Genomic DNA, 14437 nt, shown 5'->3' with positions numbered 1-14437 from the left:
AACTCCAAAAATACCAAAGAGCTCACACAGGTTATAAGCAAAACAGTTTTCATTATTTTGTTGGGAGAGAAAAATGTGAAAAAAAAAATGTGAAAAGAAATGTGAAAAAACACTTGTGTCAGAGTTGGAAGGGGCCTCTTATTCCAAAACCCTCATAAAAAATAAATTGAGTCTCAAAGTGGTTGTGACTTGCACAAGTTTTCCCAGTTAGTATCATAAGATTTAATAACATCAACCACATTAATAAGTAATAGTTATAATTTATTTAGTGCTTTAAAGTTTGTAAATCATGTTACAAATATTATCTCATTTAATACTCACAGCAACTCTGGAAGGCAATTATAGAAGACAAAATACTATCATAACCCCATTTTATGAATTAAGAAACTGAGGCAAAAAGAGATTAAATAATGCCCAGGGTCTTACAGTAATTAAGTGGCTCAGTTTTTATTGGTGGAAATAGAGTTAAAATAAAAATTCTTCTTTTTCATATGTAAAAAATAATCTAACCTCTCTTAAGTTTTTTGGAATTGTTCATTCCTTTCTACATTTATTGTGACATTAAATCAATTTCCTGGAAGACCACACAGTGAAAGCTGTTGAAACAGTATTTGTTTTTAACATTGCTGAACATTGGCTGAGGGCTCTTGTTAACTATTATTCTGGAACTGAACGTCCACAAAATATATTTTGAAAAATGATAATAATTACTCATTAATATTAATTCTTTTAAATTTACAAAATGTTTTAAACTTTTCAACACTAGAAGATTGGTGATACAAATGTTATCCCCCTTTAGAGACAAGGAAACTATGGTTCTGAGAAGTAGATGGTTACCCTGTGATCACCCTGAAACATGTCTGAAGTGCCCCTCAAACCCCAGTCTCCTGGTTCCATATCCTATCCACTATATAGTTACCTCAAAAGTGACAAAAACCTACCTCAAAATTTTTAGCCAAAAACCAGTCTCTGATTATTCATTGTACATTTTTCTACGTATTTACCTATTTATCTTTTACTTATGTGCTTGAACATATAGGCTAGTCAACTTGGCTTTCTCTTTTTCACCAGATTACTCAGCTGTCAAATTGTAAACTTTAACAACCATTTTCTATGTTTGTACAATGCTCTTGGGGTTGGGGGAGAGAGAATGAAGAAGCAAGACAGGCATTGAGCTGGTGGAGATCATGAACTAGCATAAGCACAACCTCAAAAAATTGCATGGCTAGTAGCCATTTTAGTTAGCAGAAGAGAAATGGAATTGAAGATTTGTATTTAGACAAAGAGGTACTCCAATGGTGTGATTTCAATGATACATGTATTTATTCCTTTCACCCCTTCAAACTGCACTCCATATTTAATGGAATGAGACAAAACTCACAACAATAGTTTTGGGTACAGCATTGGGGAAATCTGTTCTGTTTGAATAAATATTTGGTACACTTTTCTTTCTTTTCTAATGGAGTTGGAATTGGAGGAATATTTGAGGCCAGATTTGAACTCAGGTTCTCCTGCCTCCAGAGCCAGTGCTCTATTCACTACTCCACCTAGCTGCCCCTAGGAAAGCACCCATTTTCAAGCAGAATGAAAATAGAAGCAGAAGCAACAGCTTTCCTACCACGGTTGACCTTGGGGTTGAGATGGCTTGAGATCCTTATTTTTGTTGAGAGAGAAGGCTACGTGATTTAATAAAACAAAGGGCCTTAGAAATTATATTTCATTATGACATAAAAGTGCCCCTTCAATGTAAAGCCATCCCTAAGAGAATAATTGCAATGAAGAGTCACCCTTAGGTGAGATTTGATGCTTTTCTTCTGATGTGGCAGGCAGAAGGGGACAGATCACTATTGAAGTTGTTGCCTTGGTGATAACTGAGATGTTGTTCAGGTTTGTTATTTAAGCCTTTTGCAGTCTGGCTTTTACCTCCTATTATAGTCTTATTCATATTAACCCCCTTCTTGTTCTCCGTTTCAGCCAAAATGGCCTGATAGCTCTTTCCCAATGAGAACATTCTATTTTCTTACTCCTTGCCGTTGCATCAGCACATCTCTCAAGTCCAGAATTCAATCCCTTTCCACTTCTTAAAATTTCCATCTCCTTTCAAAGTACAACTCCGGCTATACCACCTTCTAACAGTCATTCTGATTCTGTTCCTCAAGAAGTGCTCTCTTCTCACTGATAGTATTTTTCATTATCATTTGCTTCCTTGTAGAGAACTTTCAGAAGTTTCTCGGCTTCGCTAATGAAATGTTTCCCTCTCCTATATTATTATCTGAAAGGCTACAGGTCAGACAAGCAGGAGGATGTATTATGTCGGGGACGTTTTGGGGTCCCTTGACCGCTAAGGTATATTCCCCTGTCCTATACAGTTACCTGCAAAAGTTACTGGGCAGATAAGCAAGAGGGCATGTAATCTTTTTTTTTTTTTTGCCGCAGGATATGGTCCTAGAATAATACCCTAATAAGTAACTAACCTCATGCAAGGGTAAATAGTGAACAGAATTAAGGGAGGCTGCTTCTGTATTATCTGCACTCCTTTGATGTAAGATCTTTGACACCATATGATTGGAGGCAAACAGCTAAAATATGCCTAACCCCAGGGGACTACTTACAGTGGGAAGCCAATTATAAGGAAAAATGTCATAGCAAGCTATATGATCTTATGTTGGCAGAAGTACCTAACGTACACAGTATTTCCATGCTTTTGGGTGATGGACCTAATACATTGCCCAACACACAAATGGACTATTCAGTGGCAGTATATTGTACTATTCAAGACTGTTCCATACAAGCATGAAAAGAGATAATCAGTTCTGGTCAAGCAGGAAAAAATTTTACAAATATCATGGAGGGACCTGAGGAATCATTTCCTGATTTTGTGGCAAAAATTCAACAAGCAGCTGAACATACCCTAGGAAGTACTGTGGGATTGGAAGAATTTGTAAGACAAATAGCTAGAGAGAATTGCAATTTAGATCATAAGAAAGCTTTTTTGGTACTTCCTGCTGATGCCTCCTTGGACCAATTAATTAGAAAATCTATGGAGGTAAAGTCTATGGTCTTTCAAGCACAAATTATAGCAGAAGCACAATCAGCCACAAAGAGAAAAAATAAGAATTGTTATAAATGTGGCAAAGTGGGTCATTTCAAAAGGGAATGTCAAGTGGGCAGCAGTAATAGTGAATTACGACCCAAATCAAAATGCCCCTAATGTCCTAAGGGCTTTCATTGGGCTTCAGAATGTAGATTTAGAAATTTGGGAAATGGCCTCCAGGGCCAAGTCCCAGGCCCACAAAAAACAGCAGTCCTTATGCTCAGTTTGGCACTCCAGAAGTTCAGGAGGGGAAGCCGATTTGGATCCCGCCTCCTCTGAAATAACTGCTATTATCTTACAGCCTAAGTTTAAATTTTTAAACATTTACCCAGGACAGGAGAGAGAAGTGCTTTTTAGGAGTTCTTCTCCTGCTCCTGCAATGGGGGTACTTTTTTTAACCTCAGAAGGAGATTACATGGATATGCAATACACTCCAACCTATGTGGAACAAAAGGACTGGGAAGATTATAGTAAGATTAAAATTAAAATTATGAATCCCAGCAGTTCTGTGATCCAATTAAAACAGGAACAACGGATATTTCAAACACAGAATCCAGAGGTCATGTGGTCTCAAATCATTATGACCTCAAGACCCACCCTTCATATATATATGGAGGGCAGGAGAATTCAGGGTCTCTTAGACACAGGAGCAGACCTGACCATTATCAATCAGGAACAATGGGACCCAAAGTGGACTGTTTAAAAATCAGATGTAAATATGAAAGGCATAGGAGAAGTTAATGTAAGGGTTATGGGATTTAAAGATCTTCCATGCCCCATTGGATTTGCTGATGTAGCAGGAAGGGGTGAGGCAAGAGGAAGCGGAAGCCAAGCTAGAGTTCCTGTGGTGACTGGTGGCGGCAGTGGCAGCAGCAGCAGCAGCAGAGGCAGTGGCAGCAGTAAGTGGAGGCACGAACCCCTTTTTGAGCCAGCCAGAATTTCTGCTAAAGACTCCTGCTGAGGACTGCCAGGGGCCGGAGCTGCTAGGAGCACACTTCTTGGACACTGAGTAGTTGCTGTGAGTGGGGAGAGGAAGACTTTTGCCTGAGGTAGCCTGTTCTGTTTTAAAGGCTTGAGAATGTGGGTGCTTTCTACTTTATCTACCTGTGCCAATTTCATAACTACTCTGATGGCTTTGACTTTCTGGTTTTGGGACTCAGTCTTTTGGTATTTTAATAAATGTTATAGAAAGCCTGATATATTTTGTGATTAATAACCACATCAGCATATTTACAATTGCTGTAGGCATTGTGAGTATTGCATTGCTGATATATTTAGTCAACCTTTAAAAAGTGTGAAGAAACTTACTTGGGAATTTGAGGGCATGTCAGGAAAATTCCAGCCATATTGTTTGGCTTCCTTGCTAATGGCTTTATGGGGCAGAGATATTTTATCACAAATTAAGGTCACCATCATGACAAATTTTCAGGAGGGGCCGTGATTGATGGGCAGCCAACAGCCAATCCTATTGAATGGCTTACCACAAAACTGGTATGGGTGGATCAGTGGCCCCTAAGTGCAGAAAAAATTGCTGCTCTATTAGACATTGTGCAAGAACAGCTGAAGTTAGGTCATATTGAAATTACAAATAGAGCATGGAATTCTCCAGTTTTTGCAATCAGAAAAAAAAATTCAGGAAAATAGAGGATGCATATGGATTTGCAAGAAGTAAATCAAGTCATGAAGGATATGAGAGCATTACAGCCTGGTTTACCATCTCCTAACATGGTACCATCACAATGGCCTTTATGGGTAATAGACATAAAGGATTGTTTCTATAGCATACCTCTCCAAAATGAGGACCAAGAAAAATGTGCATTTTCCATACCTTCCATAAATCTAAAAGAGCCCCTAAAAAGATACTGTTGGAAGGTACACCCTAAGTGATGAAAAACAGTCCCACAATATGTCAAAAGTTTGTGGCAAAGGCCTTAGAATCAACTAGAAACAAATACCCCACAGCTTACTTAATTCATTACATGGATGATGTTCTGTGTGCACTTCAAAATGTTTTTACCCTAGAGAAAATATTAGAGGAGGTTACAAATAATTCCACTGCTGTAGGACTTAAGATAGCCCCTGAAAAGATACAGAAGACAGCTCCTTTTATGTATTTAGGTAATAAGGTACAGAACACTATTGTAGGACTGCAAAAATTAGAAATCAGAAAAGATAATATCAAAACATTAAATGACTTGCAAAAGCTTACAGGGGATATAAATTGGATCAGATATAGTCTTGGAATTTCAAATGAATGTTTGATACCATTATACCAATTACTGGGAGGTGATACCAACCTTAATTCTCCTAGAATTCTTACACCTGAAGCTAGGAATGCATTGGATTACATTCAGGAAGCTATTACAAAAAAAATAGAACTGCTATTACAAAAAGTGTAGACCCCTCTGCAGGAATACAACTCACTGTAATGAACATGAAATACAGCCCTACAGGTGCCTTAATGCAAAATGATTTAGTGATTGAATAGGGTTATATTTCACATCAGCCAAAATATTCTTTACAAACTTACCCTGATGGGGTGGCTCAGCTCATAAAGAAAATGATCAGATGATGTTTATGCCCCAGTGGTAAATTACCTGAAGTTATACTTTTAAGTTTACTTATAAGTATAAGTATACTTATGCAGTTCCTTACACTCATGACCAAATCCAACAATTGATTGAGAATCAAGAATCTTGGCAATTGTCGTTAATATATGCTAACCCCATACAACATTTTACATTAAAAGGCATTTTCAGATTCTTAACAAACAATGAGTTCATAATCACTAAGGTATGTAAGGATCAACCTGTTTTAGGATTTAATGTATTCACTGATGCCACTAAAGACAACAGAGCTTTTGTATACTGTCCTGATAAATAGGTTATGAAAATGATCACCACTCCTTATGATTATACCCAAAAGAACGAGCTCACAGCTATATCTGCTCTTACTCTATTTCCTCAGTCTATTAATATTATTACAGATTCTCAATATGCAGCCCAAATAATGCAAAAGATAGAAACAGCCAATATACATAGAAATAAAACTCAATTGTACACATTGTTCTGTGATTTACAAGATGTTGTACAAAACAGATCACATCCCTTTTACATTATGCATATCCCATCTCATACCGGTTTTCTGGACCACTTTTTAGAGGTAATCACATAGCTGATCAAATCCTTGTGGGATCATTAGAATTAGCAAAGGAATCCCATCATAGATTTCATCAATCAGCTAGAATGATTGCTAGGACCTTTGATATCACTAGAGAACAAGCTAGGCAAATAGTTAAAAGCTGTCCATAATGTGTTATTTGCAGTCCCTTGAAATTTGGCAGTCTGATGTTACTCATTATTCTGTTTTTGGGAGACTAAATATATACATGTAACTGTGGACACATATTGAGGGTTTACATGGGCAAATGCTATGTCTGGGGAAAAAACCTCTCGTGTTCAAGAACATCTTATTACATGCTTTGCTGCTGCAGGTGTGCCAAAACAATTAAAGACTGATAATGGCCCTGTTTACACTTCAAAAGGCTTTGCTGAATTCTGTCTTCAATGGGGTATTCACCATGTTACAGGACTTCCTTACAACCCCACAGGTCAGGCAATTGTTGAAAGAAAAAAACGCACACTTAAAACTGCACTCCAAAAATTAAAAGGAGGAATTTGGAGCACGGGTATCCCAAGACGAATGTTGGGGTTGTCACTATTTATAATAAATTATTTGACATTAGATCATGAAAATAAAACATTGTAATAGTAATGGAATTTAAAGGTCCCCCTGTATTGGCTTGGTTTTTGGATTGATTATGTAAAATCCAGAACTTGTGAATCCCCCTCATAGGATGGACTTGTTGACATGAAAAGAGAGGGTTGAACTGGGAGGAGCTGGTGACATGAATTTAGAGAGGCAGAAGAATTTTTTGGAAGCAGCATCTTTGAAGCAGAGAGATGGAGAGGATTGCTGAGGGCCAGTTCGAACTGCCCAGGACTTTTGAGAGCTGCCACCCAGAGCTGCCAAGGACTGAGGAGACATGGCTGTTATGCTGGTACTTTGTCTGTCTGTTTTGATGTTTTTTTGCCAGATTTTTCCACTGGTGAAGGACAGCCTTGTTTTTGCAGAGGTCCTGGAACCTTGCTGCTGGTTCAGGGATCCAGAGACTGTTCTGCAGACAGAGAATTCTGTAGACTGGGGAAGGCCAGTGCTGTTGTTGCAGAGGTTCTGGAACCTTGCTGTTGGTTCAGAAGCCCTGAAGAAGGATTTTCTTGTTGTATGTTTATGGAAATCCTGGAAGAGGGTTTTGCTAATGTTTTCAGGGGTCCTAGGACTGTTCTTCAGACAGAGAATGAATTAATGAGGGCACTGGCAATGTATCTTGTGGCCTTGCTAAGCTTTGTCTCCCCAGGAACAAAGATTGCTGAGAACTTGCCTCAGGTCAAGATGAAGAAAAGACCTCTCTTGGGGTATTAAATGCTGTGCTTAAGCTTGTTGTAACTCTGGGGTAGATGGCCTATTCAGTTGTGATCCAAGGGTGGGAAACTTTTGACTTTTTTTGTACTCTGTGACTGACCAAATGAATGTACTTTGCTTATGATTGGAAACTAATCTCCATTTGAGAAGAGGGGCTTTGTGATTGACTAAATGAATGTACTGCCTAGGGGTGGAGTAGTACTTAGAAGAGGGACTTTGTGATTGACTAAATGAATGTAATGTCCAGGTGTGGAGTAATACTTGGAGATTATTGAATTAAACTTGGTGAATGCTGTATTTTGAATTATGCCATATTTTGATTTTCTCTGTTCTTGATTTGTCACTGAATAAAATGGAGAGCAGCTATGCTGGTATTTTGAACCTTGGGAAGTTGCCTTTGCTTGGCATTACATTATGGCATGGTTGGCAAGGATTACAAAGCATAGTGCCTCTATTTGTTCCAGTATCCATGGCCATTTAAATTGAAATTGTAAGGCCAAGGATCCTGGAGGGGTGGAATATAATGGTAATGCAATTTTGAATTTGAAGATCCCTTTGTGTTTGCAAAAGTAGCTGGTACTTAACACTTAGTAACTGATCAAGCCTCTGATTGGGGGAACAGAAGGTATGAACTCCTGTCCCTGTGTTACTGACATAACAGGAAATTGGTTGAAGGAAGTACATAATATTGGGTATATAAGAAAAGCCCCAGAGAGGCACAGTTGGAATTTCCTTGAGACTGAGATCTGGTGGCAGAACAGCTACAGAAGAATGAAGAACTGAGTTGTGAGAACTTGTGGTAGTGGTGGAGCTCCTTCTGAACAGGATCCCAGGAGCCCCACAGCCCAGAGCCAGGAGCCAGGAGGCCAGATGACTGAAGCATGACCAGGATGCTGAAACTTTGTTTCTGGCTTGGTTGAGCCTTGAATTCCTTGGAGCAGAAATGATGAAGGAGCTGACATGGACCACACCCTGTGAATGCCAGTGTGGAGCAGGATCTGCCCAGAGAGCTGGTCAAGGAACTGGGAGTTGTCTGCCATTGAATCCAGGTAGAATCTGGGACCATGGAAGGGGATTCAGGGAATCTGAGAACAGGCCCCAAGTCAAAATGAAGAAAAAACCTCTCCTTGGGTACTGAGTAATTATGGAATTATAGTTTATTAGTGACCTAAGGGGTGGAGGGTTTTGTGTTTGCTACTTAGTAAGATTTTACTGAATAAGTGACTGATTGTACTTTGAGTACTTTGACTATTGCTACTGATTAGTGACTGATTGAGTTAATCAAGACTTTGCCCCAAGAGTGGAAGACTTTGAGACTACTAATTAGTGACTGAGTTAATCAAGACTTTGCCCCATCAGTGGAAGACTTTGAGACTACTGATTAGTGACTAATTGAGTTAATCAAGACTTTGCACCAAGAGTGGAAGACTTTGACTGTGTACTTTGATACTACTGATAAGAGACTGATTGAATTAACTTAAGAGTAACTATTTTGTGACTGATTGAATTAACTTAAGAGTGACTATTTTACTTTGAGACTATGTTGTGAATAGTATATTGTGATTTTCTGTGATAAGTTGAAATATGGTGAATACTGTATTTTGAATTATGCTGTACCTAGATTTTTCCATGGATGTATTGCTTTTGTTATGGAATAGATAGAGTAATCGCTATACTGAGCAATCAGAACCTTAAAAAAGCTGTTCACAGTAGCAGTTCTTTTGGAAAGCTTCTGTGCATGGCATTACACACACCAGCAGAAAAATTCTGGGGTGTTGCTGACCACACAATTAGTAATTCTAGAAGATTACAGACCCAGGCAACTGCAGTTACTGAATGGGTGATGTGGAAAAAAGATAAGGGACAATAGTGTGGCCAGAACAGAGAAATAGTTCAAGGCCGAGGTTATTTGTGTGTCTCCACAGATGAAAATGAGAAAGTCTGGATACCAGAAAGGAGAACAAGGACTGTGTCAACAAATACAGAGACTGGACATTCAGCCAGCCTGAACCAGAGCCAGACGAGGTCGGTGGTGGAAAGAGGAGTCAGAGCCTAAAGGAGGGCACGGGGATGGTAATCCACATGTATTAATTGTAAGGTTTCTGAATGTCATGATAATACTTCTTTAGGGCAATTGCTATTTTCTATTAGAAAACCTAGCATGGTAATGATACCTGTAGAGAGTGAACATTGGTTTCACTCTCGTGCTGATCATTCTATTGCTCAAATTAATCAATTATTGAGTTCCAATAGAAAAAAAGAGGTGTATATCCTGTATTTTTGTTGGAATAATTGCTTTAATTACTACTATAGTGAGCAGTGTTGCTATGTCTGTATCCACTGGCACTGTACAAAATCAGATAGTGCAAGCTCAATTTTTACATGAATTGTCTGTCAATGTTTCATGAAGATTTTTTTTGCAATCAGAAATCAACAAGAGCTTTTATAAAGCAATAAATCATCTTAGAGATGATTTAATTGCTATAGCTTAGGAGATTGAATTAATGAAAGCCAGACAAAGGTTAATGTATGATTTTATATCTATATCTATATCTATATCTGTATGGTAAACAAACCATATAATGAATCAGAATATAACATAACTCAAATTAGAAATCATCTTAATGGCCTATGGGGTGACCATGACACACCCCCTTGACATAAATGATTTAGAGAATTTGGCTCACCTCATGGATCAGGAAAGTCAGCAATCTCTACTACCAAATTTGGAGGCAGAAAACATTGTTGATTGGATAAAGAGACCTCAGGGAATATTACCTGGACAAATATAGCAAATAATAACCTTTCTAGGAATATGGGTGGTGTTACTGGTTTTATGTACTTGTTTACCCATCCTTATTTCCTGTTTTTCTCGTATCATTCAACAAGTGCAAATAATGACCAATTGCATGATCCTGCCCACAGTCTTTTATAATAATAAATGGGGGAGATGTACAGAACTTTTAGAAGTTTCTCGGCTTCGCTAATGAAATGTTCCCCTCCCCTATATTATATATATATATATATATATATATATATATACATATATACATACATACATATAATATGAAAGGCTACAGGGCAGACAAGCAGGAGGATGTATTATGTAGGGGACATTTTGGGATCCCTTGAATATATGCTAAGGTATATTCCCCCTGTCCTATACAGTTACCTGCAAAGGTTACTGGGCAGATAAGCAAGAGGGTGTAATGTAATGCCAAGGAAAGGCAACTTCTCAAGGTTCAAAATACCAGCATAGGTGCTCTCCATTTTATTCAGTGACCAACCAAGAACAGTGAAGATCAAAACATGACATCATTCAAAATACAGCATTTATTAAGTGTGATTAAATAATCTCCAAGTACTACCCCACCCCAGGACCTTCCAATCATTCAATCAATTACAAAGTCTCAGTTCTAAATACTTCTCCACCCCTAGGCTGTACCTTCATTTGGTCCATCACAAAGCACAAAAAGGTCAAAAGTTCCCTACCCCTGGATCACAATTGAATCTACCCCAGAGTTACATCATAATCTCCAAGTACTACCCCACCCCAGGACCTTCCAATCATTCAATCAATTACGAAGTCCCTGGTCTAAATACTACTCCACCCCTAGGCTATACCTTCATTTAGTCCACCACAAAGCCCTTCTTCTCAAATGGAGATTAGTTTCCAAACATAAGTAAACTACATTCATTTGTTCAACCACAGAACACAAAAAGGTCAAAAGTTCCCCACCCCTGGATCACAATTGAATCTACCCCAGAGATACATCAAGTTTAAACACAGCACTTAATACCCAAATGGAGATCTTTTCTTCATCTTGACAGGAGGCAAGTTCTCAGCAATCTTAGTTCCTGGGGAGACAAGGCTTAGCAAGGCCATAAGATACATTGCCAGTCCCTTCATGAATTCATCCTCTGTCTGTAGAACAGTCCTAGAACCCCTGAACACATCAGCAAAACCCTCTCCCAGGATTTCTGTAAACATACAACCAGAAAATCCTTCTTCAGGGCTTCCGAACCAACAGAAAGGTTCCCAGACCCCTGCAACAACAGCACTGTCCTTCACCAGTGGACAGTATTCACTCTGTCTGCAGGACAGTCTCCAGACCCCTGCAACAACAGCACTGTCCTTCACCAGTGGACAGTATTCATTCTGTCTGCAGGACAGTCTCCAGACCCCTGCAACAACAGCACTGTCCCTCACCAGTGGACAGTATTCACTCTCTGTCTGCAGGACAGTCTCAGGGCTTCTTAGCGAACAGCCAGGTTCTAGGACTTCTTCAACAAAAGGACTGTCTTTCACCAGTGGACAAATCTGGCAAAACAACATCAAAACAGACAGACAAAGTACCAGCAAAACAGCCATGTCTCCTCAGTCCTTGGCAGCTCAGGGGGCAGGTCTCAAAAGTCCAGGGCAATTCAAAGCGGCCACAAGCAGTCCCTCTCTCTCCAAGAGGTGCTGCTTCCAAAAAAAAAGTTCTTCTGCCTCTCTCTTGTCTCTCCAAATCTATGTCACCAGCTCCTCCCAGTTCAGGACTTTCTTTTCACATCAACAAGTCCATCCCACAGGTGGGATTAACAAGCTCTGGGTTTTAACACAATCAATTTGAAAACCAAGCCAATACAGGGGAATCTTTAATTGCCATTACTATCACAGAGGGCATGTAATCTTTTTTGTTTATGCGGTAGGATATGGTCCTAGAATAATACCCTAATAAGTAACTAATCTCAAGCAAGGGTAAATAGAGAACAGGATTAAGGGAGGCTCCTTCTACATTATCTGCATTCCTTTGATGTAGGATCTTTCTACATTGTCTGCATTCTTTTGGGGTGTCTGCATTCTCTTAGGGGGACATAAAAACTCTGTGAGGTCCTTGCATCTTTGGCTCTGTATGAAATGATCCTGTAATAAACAGACTATTGATTACACCCCCATCTCGTCATTCTCACCACTCCCTAGCCCACCAACTGTGCTGGCTGCAGTATTTCCTTTCTTTTAGAAACTTTTATAATTCATTAAACCAAACTATTCTTTTATCAGAAGCTCTGTTTATAGTTGCAAAATTATTTTCTCTTTCTAAACGTGTGTCTTTGATTATCCCTAGATGTATACAAATTCCTTTGTGAGTGTCATCTATTTACTCACATTTCAAGACTTCATGAATGGATCTTTGTATTAGGTACAGACAAAATAATGGGTTCTTGTTTCATCTTGATTTGTATTTTCTAGGGACCTGTCACTGGAAGTGCTGGATTATTAAAAGTCCAGGAGTAAATAATGAGTATAAAATTGTCTTTTACAAGGCCTTTAGGGGTATCTCAGACCAATCAGTGTACTTCAAACTTTCAGATGCCTCAGGATATGAATATTAATCTGCTTTCCCATTTAGACCTTTCTTATTTCCTATATCCTCCACCTGGGAATGGAGAACTATACATATCTGACTTCCCCAGGGCTTCCTCTTCATAGCGCTCTGATCTATCTTCTTTCTGAAACACATCACTGAATGTTCAAGGTAATCTTGGAAGATTTTTGGTCTACACAAGAAGTATTCTGTACCCTCTGGTTGCTCCAGATTCTCTGGCTGCTCCCCTTACTTGGAAAACCAAAGTTTCTGGCTGTCCTGCTGTGTACACTTGGGTTGGATTGAAGGAACTATTGTTTCTCTCCCTATTTCTTGAATGTTATTCAGTCTAGTTCTCCTTTAAAACATATTTCCTGGAGTACTTGAGTGGGAACTGATTGTTCTGCTACCATTCACTTCACCATCTTTACCAACACCATCTTTCTTTTCTTGAAATTATTTTGTCTTACTTAGTATATGCTTTGTATTGATCTATGTACAGGCTTTTTCTCACCCTAGAATGTTAATTCTTTGAGGATGAGGACTATTTTTTTTTCTTTGTATCCTCAGGACCCACAGTACCTTGTGTGCTTAATAAATGGTTATCGAATTAAAGGCAGTCAGGTCATTGCAGGCTCCCCAAGCAGGAACTGACTCATCAGCTGTAACATTATGCTATTTCTCTTGAAGAACAGGTCAAAAGAATTCCCAGGAATACTAGAATTTGGGGGAGTTCATTAAGGAACAGTTAGATCAGTTGCCCCCATGCATCATGATTACCCTTCTCTTATCAGCTTACTATCAGAGACCCCTCATTCTACTTTCGCCATGGATAAATATTCCTTGAACACACAAAAGAGATATTTTATGGAATTACATTTAGACAAATAGCAAAAATAAGTGCATCTAATCCTCCCAAGTTCCAACAAGGACATCCCTTTAGTTTGTTTCATAAAACGATAGTGAATTATTCTGCATCACTTCTTAGGAAGTGAATATGGTTATTGTTCACAACTGTTAACCATTTGGTTTTTTAAATTTCCTTAATTTTATTTTTAATGTATGCAATAAAACAAGCAGTTTCTTAACATAATAGAATAAAAAGATTGCATATTAAATTGAAAATCTATTATGTACAACTTGCTATTCCTTTTAAATATATCATAAAGTTCTCTTGCAGATTTCTTTTTGTTTTCCCTTTCTTTCTTCCCCCCATGTAGACATGACTACCATTAGACACTAATATGTGTGTGCGTACGTATATATGTGCGTATACACACATACATATGCACACACATTTCCATAGATATGGAAATATCTATGGAAAATCATTCTACACATACTTCTATTCATCAGTTATTTCTGTGGATACAGATAGTGTCTTCCTTCATAGGTCCTTTGTTGTTAATTTGAGTATTTATAATAGTGAAAATGACTTAGTCACACAAAGTTGTTCTAAAATAATGTTGCTGTTTGGTTCTGCTAATTTTGGTCTTCATTATTGTGTGCA

At 38.6% G+C, this 14437-nt stretch overlaps 1 long non-coding RNA gene across 2 annotated transcripts in view; it reads left to right on the top strand.

Annotated features, from left to right (window-relative positions):
- Positions 1-3932: 3932 nt before the first annotated feature.
- The window catches only part of LOC138175184 (uncharacterized), a 35205-nt gene continuing 24700 nt past the window's right edge, over positions 3933-14437 (top strand). The window contains exons 1-2 of one of the 2 annotated variants that reach the window (XR_011171916.1): positions 3933-4143; positions 9502-9601. This is a non-coding gene — a long non-coding RNA (uncharacterized lncRNA). Of the gene's footprint in view, positions 4144-8306; positions 8626-9501; positions 9602-14437 lie in introns of those variants that run through there. The other variant, XR_011171917.1, reaches the window with a different exon arrangement.

This window comes from Petaurus breviceps, unplaced genomic scaffold, assembly GCF_028583685.1.
Source record: "Petaurus breviceps papuanus isolate PSGF00001 unplaced genomic scaffold, PetGlider_PUasm1.0 76, whole genome shotgun sequence".
NCBI classification, from domain to species: Eukaryota; Metazoa; Chordata; class Mammalia; order Diprotodontia; family Petauridae; genus Petaurus; species Petaurus breviceps.
This window is presented reverse-complemented; position numbering and strand designations above follow the sequence as displayed.